We start from the raw sequence: 13918 nt of genomic DNA, 5'->3' as shown, positions 1-13918 counted from the left end.
CGTCAAGATCGAACCCAGAGTCTCTGGTTTCGTAGACCAGCGCCTCCCGACCCTTCTCATTTTTTGTCTTGCACACTGTACCCGTCAATACATGTTGAAAAACAAATAGATGTTTTAAAACCCGAACCCTTCCCATTTTTTGTCTTATACACCACCCTCTTTGGTTGTGGTTGTGTGAGATTCTAGACTAGTTTCATGGCACATGAACTGAACCAACTCTCCTAGGGATCAAACCTAGGGTCTCTGGGTTTAATAGACCAGCGCCTTATCCATTGGGCCACAGAGTCGTCAATACATGTTGAAAAATAAATAAATGTTTTAAAACCCGACCCTTCCCATTTTTTGTCTTGTACACGGTTTGGTTGTGTGAAATTCTTAACTAGTTTTATGGATCATGAACCAAACGGAGAGTAGAGTCGTCAATACATGTTGAAAAATAAATAAATGTTTTAAAACACCGGACCCTTCCCATTTTTTGTCTTATACACTCTGTTTGGTTGTCGTTGTGTGAGATTTGCCCGAACCCTTGCCATTTTTGTGTGGGATTCTAAACTGGTTTTATGGATCATGAACTGAACCGACTCTGCTGGGGATCGGACCCAGAGTCTCTGGTTTCGTAGACCAGCGCCTTATCCATTGGGTCACAGAGTCGTCAACACATGTTCCCATTTTTTGTCTTGTACACTTTGGTTGTGTGAGATTCTTAACTAGTTTTATGGATCATGAACAAAACCGACTCTCGAGTAGAGTCGTCAATACATATTGAAAAATAAATAGATGTTTTATAAAACCCGACACTTCCCTGCTGGGGATCGGACCCAGAGTCTCTGGTTTCATAGACCAGCGCCTTATCCATTGGGCCACAGAGTCGTCAATACATGTTCCCATTTTTTGTCTTGTACACTGTTTGGTTGTGTGAGATTCTTAACTAGTTTTATGGATCATGAACAAAACCGACTCTCGAGTAGAGTCGTCAATACATATTGAAAAATAAATAGATGTTTTATAAAACCCGACACTTCCCTGCTGGGGATCGGACCCAGAGTCTCTGGTTTCATAGACCAGCGCCTTATCCATTGGGCCAAGAGTCGTCAATACATGTTCCCATTTTTTGTCTTGTACACTGTTTGGTTGTGTGAGATTCTTAACTAGTTTTATGGATCATGAACAAAACCGACTCTCGAGTAGAGTCGTCAATACATATTGAAAAATAAATAGATGTTTTATCAAACCCGACACTTCCCATTTTTTGTCTTATACACTCTGTTTGGTTGTGGTTAAACCCTTGCCATTTTTGTGTGGGATTCTAAACTAGTTTTATGGATTATGAACTCATTTTTTGTCTTATACACTCTGTTTGGTTGTGGTTAAACCCTTGCCATTTTCGAGTGTTTGGTTGTGGGTAAACCCTTGCCATTTTAGTGTGGGATTCTAAACTAGTTTTATGGATCATGAACTAAACCAACTCTGCTGCCCAGAGTCTCTGGTTACCAACTCTGCTGCCCAGAGTCTCTGGTTTCGTAGACCAGCGTCTTATCCATTCCATTGGGCCTGGTTTCGTAGACCAGCGTCTTATCCATTCCGGCCACAGAGTCGTCAATACATGTTCAAAAATAAATAGATGTTTTAAAACCCGACCCTACCCATTTCCATTGGGCCCATGTTTTAAAACCCGACCCTACCCATTTTTTGTCTTGTACACTGTTTGGTTGTGTGAGATTCCATTGGGCCTGGTTTCGTAGACCAGCGTCTTATCCATTCCGGCCACAGAGTCGTCAATACATGTTCAAAAATAAATAGATGTTTTAAAACCCGACCCTACCCATTTCCATTGGGCCCATGTTTTAAAACCCGACCCTACCCATTTTTTGTCTTGTACACTGTTTGGTTGTGTGAGATTCCATTGGGCCTGGTTTCGTAGACCAGCGTCTTATCCATTCCGGCCACAGAGTCGTCAATACATGTTCAAAAATAAATAGATGTTTTAAAACCCGACCCTACCCATTTTTTGTCTTGTACACTGTTTGGTTGTGTGAGATTCTTAACTAGTTTTATGGATCATGAACAAAACCAACTCTGCGGGGATCGAACCCAAAATCTCTGGTTTCGTAGACCAGCGTCTTATCCATTGGGCCACAGAGTCATCAATACATGTTTAAAAATAAATAGATGTTTTAAAACCCGACCCTACCCATTTTTTGTCTTGTACACTGTTTGGTTGTGTGAGATTCTTAACTAGTTTTTTGGATCATGAACTAAACTATCTCTGGTGGGGATCGAACCCAGAGTCTCTACATGTTCAAAAAAAAATAGATGTTTTAAAACCCGACCCTTCCCATTTTTTGTCTTATACACCCTATTTGGTTGTGGTTGTGTGAGATTTGCCCGGATCCTTGCCATTTTTGTGTAGGATTCTAAATTAATTTTATGGATCAAGAACTTAACCGACTCTCCTGAGGATCGAACCCAGAGTCTCTAGTTTCGTAGACCAGTGCCTTATCCATTGGGCCACAGAGTCATCAATACATGTTGAAAAATAAATAGATGTTTTAAAACCCGACCCTTCCCATTTTTCGTGTAACGCCCCTAATTTTCTTTAACCTAATTAGTAACGTGGCTTGAGTATTTTATGAAATACTCAGTAAGTCACCCCACTGTTGGGGTTAGGAATGCAAACACATGCAACATATGAGCGGGACCTAACTTTTCATAACTTTTCATAGCCTTGGGCGCTTTTCTATTCCGGGTAGGGTTTGATGTGTGGTACTCCTTCACACATGGCCGATGTACGTGTACATGGACCCACCAGGCGGGCTCTTATACGTACCCCCTGGGCCTAGCTTGGTCGGGCATAACGTGTTACACGTTGCCGGACATCACAGAACAGAAAAGGGCCCGCATGATATCATGGCGAACATAAATATCGTATTTCATTCTTTCGTAACATAAAGGGAAAGAATCCTGATGCACGTGACATACATATATGCATGAGGCCCCTTAACATATCTAACATGGCATTACATAAGCAGTGCTAACATCGCATTTACGTTTCTTACATCACATGACTTACATTACATGGCATATTACATAAACATTCTAGTTGCATAAACATCTCATGACATGACTCGATAATTCTACATGTATCTATGGCATCAATCAACATATTCATGGCATATAATACTAACATCTCATTCATGACATAACATAAACAGTCAACAGTCAACACAAGTTCATACATCACATAATATACACAATCTATGGTCAACACAATCTATACATCACATAATCATATCACATAAATATGGTGCATGCAGGGGCCACAGGGCACGCACCATCATACAACACGTAGTAAGCTAACTCCAACAGTAAGATCACTTACCTCGATGGTCTTGGTTGAAGTCACTCTCAACGAGCTAGTCCCAGCGGTTAAATACGCCTTATGATAACCACATAAGAATTTAGAACCGAAGTCACTCTCAACGAGCTAGTCCCAGCAGTTAAATATGCCCTATGATAACCACATAAGAATTTAGAACCTTTCATAAGGTACCCTAGCTAAACCTCATGCTATTTATCAAAATAAACCCCCGACCTAATCTGTCTTTAACGTTTAGGGACCATACTGACCTCGAATGATAAAACTGAGGGTAGAAACGGCTTCGGAAGGNCGTCAAGCCGAGCTGAGCTGCCACGGGATACGCGTGCAAAGCAATGCACGCGTTTGCTGGGCTCGTATTGGGCTGGAATGAGCGCGGCCCGTGTTCGTCTATGGACTAGGCTAGAGACGAAGTAGCCCGACCCGACCTCATGCTATTTATCAAAATAAATTCCCGACCTAATCTGTCTTTAACGTTTAGGGACCATACTGACCTCGGATGGTAAAACTGAGGGTAGAAACGGCTTCGGAAGGGCCAAAAACTGTGGTACACGTCAAGCCGAGCTGAGCTGCCACGGGATACGCGTGCAAAGCAATGCACGCGTTTGCTGGGCTCGTATTGGGCTGGAATGAGCGCGGCCCGTGTTCGTCTATGGACTAGGCTAGAGACGAAGTAGCCCGACCCGACCTCATGCTATTTATCAAAATAAATTCCCGACCTAATCTGTCTTTAACGTTTAGGGACCATACTGACCTCGGATGGTAAAACTGAGGGTAGAAACGGCTTCGGAAGGGCCAAAAACTGTGGTACACGTCAAGCCGAGCTGAGCTGCCACGGGATACGCGTGCAAAGCAATGCACTAGGCTAGAGACGAAGTAGCCCGGACCCGAATCTTTCATCTTCCTCCTTACCCGGAAGACCTTGATAACCCTAAACGAAGGTGCGTCGCTGCCGTTGCCGATGACGACACAGTCTACCCACTTCCGACGACGGTGACATGGCGTCTTCCTCCTTCAGTTCCGGCGGCCTACCTTCTTCAAGGTAGCGCGATCTCGACGTCGATGCTTACTTCCTCCACCCATTTTCTTTATCTGAAAGAGCAACGCTAATCGATTCTACCCACTTCCGACGACGGTGACGTGGCGTCTTCCTCCTTCAGTTCCGACGGCCTACCTTCTTCAAGGTCTAGCGCGATCTCGACGTCGATGCTTACTTCCTCCACCCATTTTCTTTATCTGAAAGAGCAACGCTAATCGATTCCGAGAACTCCTCGAAAACCCACGAACCCCACCACACACTTCTCCCCTCTAACACTCTTGGTTTTTCCCCATACTCTCACCGTACTCTCAAACACCCTCGAGAACTCGAAACGCGTTTGGAGAGTCAAAGCCGTTTCCAAGGAAGGAGGAGAGTTGAATATGGGAATAAGGAGGAGAGTTGAATATGGGAGAATATAAAAGGCTGAACCGACTCTCCTGGGGATCGAACCCAGGGTCTCTAGTTTCGTAGACTAGCGCCTTATCCATTGGGCCACAGAGTCATCAATACATGTTGAAAAATAAATAGATGTTTTAAAACCCGACCCTTCCCATTTTTTGTCTTGTACACTGTTTGGTTGTGTGAGATTCTTAACTAGTTTTATGGATCATGAACCAAACCGAGAGTAGAGTCGTCAATACATGTTGAAAAATAAATAAATGTTTTAAAACACCCGACCCTTCCCATTTTTTGTCTTATACACTCTCTAGTTTTATGGATTTGAGTGCGATGAACCGACTGTGCTGGGGATCGATTTTTGTCTTATACACTCTTTGTGGTTGTGTGACATTTGCCATTTTTGAGTGGGATGATTTGAGTGGGATGAACCGACTCTGCTGGGGATCGATTTTTGTCTTATACACTCTTTGTGGTTGTGTGACTGACCGAGATTCTTATACATTGCCATTTTTGTGTGGGATTCTAAACTAGTTTTATGGATCATGAATTGAACCCGAAGTGAACTGACTCTGCTGGGGATCGAACTCAAAGTCTCTAGTTTCATAGACCAGTGCCTTATCCATTGGGCCACAGAGTGGTCAATACATGTTGAAAAATAAATAGATATTTTAAAACCCGACCCTTCCCATTTTTCGTCTCATACACCCTTGTTTGGTTGTGGTTGTGTGAGATTTGCCCGGACCCTTGCCATTTTTGTGTGGGATTCTAAACTAGTTTTATGGATCATGAACTGAACCGACTCTGCTGGGGATCAAACCCAGAGTCTCTGGTTTCGTAGACCAGCACCTTATCCATTGGGCCACAAAGTCGTCAATACATGTTGAAAAATAAATAGATGTTTTAAAACATATTTTTTGTCTTGTACACTGTTTTGGTTGTGTGAGATTCTTAACTAGTTTTATGGATCATGAACCAAACCGAGAGTAGAGTAACCAAATCTAGTTTTATGGATCATGAACTGAACCGACTCTGCTGGGGATCAAACCCAGAGTCTCTGGTTTCGTAGACCAGCCACAAAGTGGTCAATACATGTTGAAAAATAAATAGATGTTTTAAAACATATTTTTCGTCAGTTTTATGGATCATGAACCAAACCGAGAGTAGAGTAACCAAATCGAGAGTAGATTTGCTCGAACCCTTGCCATTTTTGTGTGAGATTCTAAACTAGTTTTATGGATCATGAACTGAACCGACTCTGTTGGGGATCGAACCTAGAGTCTCTGGTTTCGTAGACCAGCGCCTTATCCATTGGGCCAGAGTCGTCAATACATGTTCAAAAATAAATAGATATTTTAAAACAAGACCCTTCCCATTTTTTGTCTTGTACACTATTTGGTCGTGTGAGATTCTTAACTAGTTTTATGGATCATGAACAAAACCGACTCTCGAGTAGAGTCGTCAATACATGTTGAAAAAAAACCCGACACTTCCCATTTTTTGTCTTGTATTGTGGTTGTGTCTTCCCATTCTAAACTGGTTTTGGGTGGGATTTTGTGATTTATAAACTAGTTCTATGTATCAAACCGAGAATCTCTGGTTTCGTAGACCAGCTCCTTATCCATTGGGCCATAGAGTCGTCAATACATGCTGAAAAATAAATAGATGTTTTAAAACCCAACCCTTCCCATTTTTCGTCTCATACACCATGTTTGGTTGTGGTTATGTTAGTGTTATGGATCATGAACAAAACGCCATTTTTGTGTGGGATTCTAAATTGGTTCTATGGATCATGAAGAGAACCGACTCTGCTGGGGATCAAACCCAGAATCTCTGATTTCGTACACCAGCGCCTTATCCATTGGGCCACAGAATCCATTGGGCCACAGAGTCATCAATACATGTTGAAAAATAAATAGATGTTTTAAAACCCGACCCTTCCCATTTCTTGGTGGGATTTCTAAACTAGTTTTATGGATCATGAACTGAACCGACTATGCTGGGGTTTGAACCTAGTGTCTCTGGTTTCGTAGACTAGCGTCTTATCCATTGAGCCACAGAGGGGTCAATACATGTTGATAAAAAAATAGATATTTTAAAACCCGACCCTTCCCATTTTTGTGTGGGATTCTAAACTAGTTTTATGGATCATGAACAAAACCGACTCTCGATGTTTTAAAACCCGACCCTTCCGACCCTTCCCAATTTTCGTCTCATACACCCTGTTTGGTTGTGTGAGATTCTAAACTAGTTTTATGGATCATGAACTGAACCGACTATGCTGGGGTTTGAACCGAGTGTTTCTGGTTTTGTAGACCAGCGTCTTATCCATTGAGCCACAGAGGGGTCAATACATGTTGAAAAAAAATAGATATTTTAAAACCCGACCCTTCCCATTTTTGTGTGGGATTCTAAACTAGTTTTATGGATCATGAACAAAACCGACTCTCGAGTAGAGTCGTCAATACATGTTGAAAAATAAATAGATGTTTTATAAAGGTTGTGTCTTCCCATTTTTTCGTCTCATACACCCAATTTGGTTGTGTGAGATTCTAAACTAGTGTTATTGATCATGAAAGATTCTAAACTAGTGTTATTGATCATGAAAGATTCTAAACTGGATCATGAAGAGAACCGACTCTGCGGGGGATCGGAACCCAGAATCTCTGGTTTCGTAGACCAGCGCCTTATCCATTGGGCCACAGAGTCGTCAATACATGTTAAAAAATAAATAGATGTTTTAAAACCCGACCCTTCCCATTTTTTGTCTCATACACCCAGTTTGGTTGTGTGAGATTTGCCCGGACCCTTGCCATTTTTGGGTCGGATTTCTAAACTAGTTTTATGGATCATGAACTGAACCGACTATGCTTGGGTTTGAACCCAGAGTCTCTGGTTTCGTAGACCAGCGCCTTATCCATTAGACCACAGAGTCGTCAATACATGTTGAAAAATAAATAGATGTTTTAAAACCCGACCCTTCCCATTTTTCGTCTCATACACCCTGTTTGGTTGTTGGAGATTTTCTCGAACCTTTGCCATTTTTGTGTGGGATTCTAAACTTGGTTTATGGATCATGAACAAAACCGACTCTCGAGTAGAGTCGTCAATACATGTTAAAAAATAAATATATGTTTTATAAAACCCTTTTTTGTCTTATACACTCTGTTTGGTTGCGGTTGTGTGAGATTTGCCTGAACCTTTGCCATTTTTGTGTGGGATTCTAGACTGGTTTTATGGATCATGAACTGAACCGACTCTGCAGGGGATCGAACCTAGAGTCTCTGGTTTCGTAGACCCGCGCCTTATCCATTGGCCCACAGAGTCGTCAAGACATGTTCAAAAATAAATAGATGTTTTAAAACCCGACCATTCCCATTTTTTGTCTTGTACACTGTTTGGTTGTGTAAGATTCTTAACTAGTTTTATGGATCATGAACCAAACCGAGAGTAGAGTCGTCAATACATGTTCAAAAATAAATAGATGTTTTAAAACCCGACCCTTCCCATTTTTTGTTTTGCACACTAGCGCCTTATCCATTTGGCCACAGAGTCTCTGGTTTCGTAGACCAGCACCTCCCGACCCTTCCCATTTTTTGTCTTGCATACTGTACCCGTCAATACATGATGAAAAACAAATAGATGTTTTAAAACCCGAACCCTTCCCATTTTTTGTCTTATACACCCTGTTTGGTTGTGGTTGTGTGAGATTCTAAACTAGTTTCATGGCACATGAACTGAACCAAGCACCTTATTAATTGGGCCACCGTCAATACATGTTCAAAAATAAATAGATGTTTTAAAACATATTTTTTGTGTACACTGTTTGGTTGTGTGAGATTCATTTTTAAAAAATAAATAGATGTTTTAGGATCAAACCTAAGGTCTCTGGTTTTTGTGTCTTCCCATTTTTTGTCTTATACACCCTGTTTGTGGTTGTGTGAGATTCTAAACTAGTTTCATGGCACATGAACTGAACCAACTCTCCTGGAGATCAAACCTAGGGTATGAGAGATTCATTTTTAAAAAATAAATAGATGTTTTTTTTTTGTTTGGTGGTGTGAGATTCATTTTTAAAAAATAAATAGATGTTTTAAGATCAAACCTAGGGTCTCTCGTTTTTGTGCCTTCCCATTTTTTGTCTAGGGATCAAACCTAGGGTCTCTGGTTTAGTAGATGAGAGATTCATTTTTAAAAAATAAATTGGAGATCAAACCTAGGGTCTCTGGTTTAGCAGAGGAGAGATTCATTTTTAAAAAATAAATAGATGTTTTTTTTCTGTTTGGTTGTGGTTGTGTCTCTTGTTTTTGTGCCTTCCCATTTTTCTGTGTTTTTTTCTGTTTGGTTGTGTGAGATTCATTTTTAAAAAATAAATAGACGTTTTAGGATCAATATCTAGGGTCTCTGGTTTTTGTGCCTTCCCATTTTTTGTCCGGGGATCAAACCTAGGGTCTCTGTAGAAGAGAGATTTATTTTTAAAAAATAAATAGATGTTTTTTTCTGTTTGGTTGCGGTTGTGGTTGTGTCTCTTGGTTTCTCCTCGGATATTTTTTTCTGTTTGGTTTTAAAAAATAAATAGATGTTTTAGGATCAAACCTAGGGTAAACCTAGGGTCTCTGGTTTAGTAGACGAGAGATTCATTTTCAAAAAATAAATAGATGTTTTAGTTTCATGGCACATGAACTGAACCAACGAACTGAACCCTCCTCGGGATCTCTAGTTTTTGTGCCTTCCCTGCTAAACTAGTTTCATGGATCATGAACTATCCACTCTACTGGGGATCGAGCCTAGAGTCTTTGGTTTCGTAGACCAGCGCCTTATCCATTGGGCCACAGAGTCGTCAATACATGTTTAAAAATAAATAGATGTTTTAAAACCCAACTCTTGACATTTGTAGGGTGGGATTTCTAAACTAGTTTTATGGATCATGAAGAGAACAGAGTATGCTGGGGTTTAAACCCAGAGTCTCTGTTTAAACCCAGAGTCTCTGGTTTCGTAGGCCTTATCCATTGAGCCACTCTGAACAGAGTATGCTGGGGTTTAAACCCAGAGTCTCTGTTTAAACCCAGAGTCTCTGGTTTCGTAGGCCTTATCCATTGAGCCACAGAGTGGTCGATACATGTTGAAAAATAAATAGATGTTTTAAAACCCGACCCTTCCCATTTTTCGTATGGATCATGAACAAAACGCCATTTTTGTGAGGGGTTCTAAATTGGTTCTATGGATCATGAAGAGAACCAACTCTGTTGGGGATCGAACCCAGAATCTGTGAGGGGTTCTAAATTGGTGAGGGGTTCTAAATTGGTTCTATGGATCATGAAGAGAACCAAGGGATCCAACCCAGAATCTCTCCATTGGGACACAGAGTCGTGAGTACATGTTGAAAAATAAATAGATGTTTTAAAACCCGACCCTTCCCATTTTTCGTATCACACACCCTGCTTGGTTGTGTGAGATTCTAAACTGGTTCTATGGATCGTGAAGAGAACCGACTCTGCTGGAGTTTGAACCCAGAGTCTCTGGTTTCGTAGACCAGCGCCTTATCCATTGGGCAAAGTGGTTCTAAATTGGTTCTATGGATCATGAAGAGAACCAACTCTGTTGGGGATCGAACCCAGAATCTCTCCATTGGGACACAGAGTCGTCAGTACACGTTGAAAAATAAATAGATGTTTTAAAACCCGACCCTTCCCATTTTTCGTATCATACACCCTGCTTGGTTGTGTGAGATTCTAAACTGGTTCTATGGATCGTGAAGAGAACCAACTATGGATCGTGAAGAGAACCAACTCTGGATCGTGAAGAGAACCAACTCTGCTGGAGTTTGAACCCAGAGTCTCTGGTTTCGTAGACCAGCGCCTTATCCATTGGGCCACAAAGTCGTCAATACATGTTGAAAAATAAATAAATGTTTTAAAACCCGACCCTTCCCATTTTTCGTATGCATCAATTTTTGTGAGGGATTTTAAATTGGTTCTATGGATCATGAAGAGATCTGATGGGGATCGAACACAGAATCTTTGGTTTCGTAGACCAGCGCCATATCCATTGGGCCACAGAGTCGTCAATACATGTTAAAAAATAAATAGATCTTTTAAAACCCGACCCTTCCCATTTTTCGTATGCATCATGAACAAAACGCCATTTTTGTGAGGGATTCTAAATTGGTTCTATGGATCATGAAGAGAATCGACTCTGCTGGGGATCGAACCTAGAATCTCTGGTTTCGTAGACCAATGCCTTATCCATTGGGCCACAGAGTCGTCAATACATGTTGAAAAATAAATAGATGTTTTAAAACCCGACCCTTCCCATTTTTCGTCTCATACACACTGTTTGGTTGTGTGAGATTCTAAACTGGTTCTATGGATTATGAAGAGAACCAACTCTGCTAGGGATCGAACCCAAAATCTCTGGTTTCGTAGAATAAATAGATGTTTTAAAACCCGACCCTTCCCATTTTTGTGTGAGATTCTAGACTAGTTTTATGGATCATGACCTGTATTCCCATTTTTGTGTGAGATTCTAGACTAGTTTTATGGATCATGACCTGTACCGACTCTGCTGGGGTTTCGAACCCAGAATCTCTGGTTTCGTAGACCAACGCCTTATCCATTGTATCCATTGGGCCACAGAGTCGGTCAATACATGTTCAAAAAAATAAATAGATGTTTTAAAAAACCCGATCCATTGTATCCATTGGGCCACAGAGTCGGTCAATACATGTTCAAAAAAATAAATAGATGTTTTAAAAAACCCGACCCTTCCCATTTTTTCGTCTCATACATCGGTGTTTGGTTGTGTGAGATTCTAAACTACTGGTTCTATGGATCACGAAGAGAACCGACTCTGCTGGGGGTCGAACCCAGAGCCTCTGGTTTCGTAGACCAGCGCCTTATCCATTGGGCCACAAAGTCGTCAATACATGTTCAAAAATAAATAGATGTTTTAAAACCCGACAATACATGTTGAAAAATAAATAGATGTTTTATAAAACCCGACACTTCCCATTTTTTGTCTTATACACTCGGTTTGGGTGGTTGTGTGAGATTTGCCCGGACCCTTGCATTTTTGTGTGGGATTCTAAACTAGTTTTTTGGATCATGAACTGAACCAACTCTGGGGATCGAACCCAGAGTCTCTGGTTTCATAGACAAGCGCCTTATCCATTTTTTGTCTTGCACATTGTACGTCAATACATATTGAAAGACAAACCGACACTTCCACTCTGTTTGGTTGTGGTTGTGTGAGATTTTCCCGAACCCTTGCATTTTTGTGTGAGATTCTAAACTAGTTTCATGGATCATGAACTGAACCAACTCTTCTGGGGATCGAACCTAGGGTCTCTGGTTTCGTAGACCAGCGCCTTATCCATAGGGCCACAGAGTCGTCAATACATGTTGAAAAGTAAATTGCGCCTTATCCATAACTTCCCATTTTTTGTCTTATAGACTCTGTTTTGTTGTGGGAGATCTACTTCCCATTTTTGGGTGGGATTCTAAACTAGTTCTAAGGAACGGGGACTCTGCTGAGGATTGAACCCAGGGTCTCTGGTTTCGTAGACCAACGCCTTTTCTATTGGCCCACAGTGTCGTCAATACATGTTGAAAAATAAATAGATGTTTTAAAACCCGACCCTTCCCATTTTTTGTCTTATACACCCTGTTTAGGGGTAGCTTGCTAAAAAGCCTTGACAACTAAAAGAAAGAGTTGTGGCCACGGCTCCAAGGAGCCTTAAGCACTTGTACAATGCTCCAGGATGGAGCTACTTTCTCAACTCTTAGTCAAGCATCGCATATATATTGAGGGAAGGGAAAAAGGGGTCTCTTTCCTCGCATCAAGCGTCCCATATATATTGAGGGAAGGGAAAAAGGGGTATCCCATATATATTGAGTGAAGGGAAAAAGGGATCTCTTTCCTCGCCGTAGAGGTCAATCCCCTATCGTGCCTCCTTGTGGTCCTTCTCTTTAGCTTTTTCCTCGGCCTCCCATATATATTGAGGGAAGGGAAAAAGGGGTCTCCCATATATATTGAGGGAAGGGAAAAAGGGATCTCTTTCCTCGCCGTAGAGGTCAATCCCCTATCACCTTCGGTGCCTCCTTGTGGTCCTTCTCTTTAGCTTTTTCCTCGGCCTCGAGAGTTAGAGCTAGGCCACCACAGATGTTTTAAAAACCGACCCTTCCCATTTTTGTGTGGGATTCTAAACTAGTTTTATGGATCACCTCGGCCTTGAGAGTTAGAGCTAGGCCACCACAGATGTTTTAAAAACCGCCCATATATATTGAGGGAAGGGAAAAAGGGGTCTCGGCCTTGAGAGTTAGAGCTAGGGCACCACAGATGTTTTAAAAACCGCCCATATATATTGAGGGAAGGGAAAAAGGGGTCTCCCATATATATTGAGGGAAGGGAAAAAGGAGGGAAGGGAAAAAGGGGTCTCCATATATATTGAGGGAAGGGAAAAAGGGATCTCTTTCCTCGCCGTAGAAGTCAATCCCCTAGCACCGAAGGAAGGGAAAAAGTAGGGAAGGGAAAAAGGGGTCTCCCATATATATTGAGGGAAGGGAAAAATGGGTCTCCATATATATTGAAGGAAGGGAAAAAGGGATCTCTTTCCTCGCCGTAGAGGTCAATCCCCTAGCACCAAAGGAAGGGAAAAAGTAGGGAAGGGAAAAAGGGGTCTCCCATATATATTGAGGGAAGGGAAAAAGGGATCTCTTTCCTCGCCGTAGAGGTCAATCCCCTATCACCTTCGGTGCCTCCTTGTGGTATTGAGGGAAGGGAAAAAGGGGTCTCCCATATATATTGAGGGAAGGGAAAAAGGAGGGAAGGGAAAAAGGGGTCTNTCTCCCAGTGCCTCCTTCCTTGTGGTCCTTCTCTTTAGGTTTTTCCTCGGCCTTGAGAGTTAAAAAGGGGTCTCCCATATTATATATTGAGGGAAGGGAAAAAGGGATCTCTTTCCTTGCCGTAGAGGTCAGGTCAATCCCCTATCACCTTCGGTGCCTCCTTATATTGAGGGAAGGGAAAAAGGGATCTTTTTCCTCGCCGTAGAGGTCAGGTCAATCCCCTATCACCTTCGGTGCCTCCTTATGGTCCTTCTCTTTAGGTTT

The 13918-nt window shown here is 41.8% G+C and overlaps 6 non-coding genes across 6 annotated transcripts; all 6 read right to left on the bottom strand.

Annotated features, from left to right (window-relative positions):
- Positions 1–4844: 4844 nt before the first annotated feature.
- Positions 4845–4917, bottom strand: TRNAR-ACG. The gene has a single exon. It is a non-coding gene; the product is annotated as a tRNA-Arg (tRNA).
- Positions 4918–5610: 693 nt separating this feature from the next.
- Positions 5611–5683, bottom strand: TRNAR-ACG. Its single transcript has one exon. It is a non-coding gene; the product is annotated as a tRNA-Arg (tRNA).
- Positions 5684–7446: 1763 nt separating this feature from the next.
- On the bottom strand, positions 7447–7520 carry TRNAR-ACG. The gene has a single exon. It is a non-coding gene; the product is annotated as a tRNA-Arg (tRNA).
- Positions 7521–10620: 3100 nt separating this feature from the next.
- Positions 10621–10693, bottom strand: TRNAR-ACG. Its single transcript has one exon. It is a non-coding gene; the product is annotated as a tRNA-Arg (tRNA).
- Positions 10694–11001: 308 nt separating this feature from the next.
- On the bottom strand, positions 11002–11074 carry TRNAR-ACG. Its single transcript has one exon. It is a non-coding gene; the product is annotated as a tRNA-Arg (tRNA).
- A 581-nt stretch (positions 11075–11655) lies between these two features.
- On the bottom strand, positions 11656–11728 carry TRNAR-ACG. The gene has a single exon. It is a non-coding gene; the product is annotated as a tRNA-Arg (tRNA).
- Positions 11729–13918: the final 2190 nt, after the last annotated feature.

Source organism: Cucurbita pepo, chromosome LG03 (genome assembly GCF_002806865.2).
Source record: "Cucurbita pepo subsp. pepo cultivar mu-cu-16 chromosome LG03, ASM280686v2, whole genome shotgun sequence".
In the NCBI taxonomy this organism is placed as follows: domain Eukaryota; kingdom Viridiplantae; phylum Streptophyta; class Magnoliopsida; order Cucurbitales; family Cucurbitaceae; genus Cucurbita; species Cucurbita pepo.
Note: the sequence above shows the minus strand (reverse complement) of the source record. Positions and strands in the feature narration are given on the sequence as shown.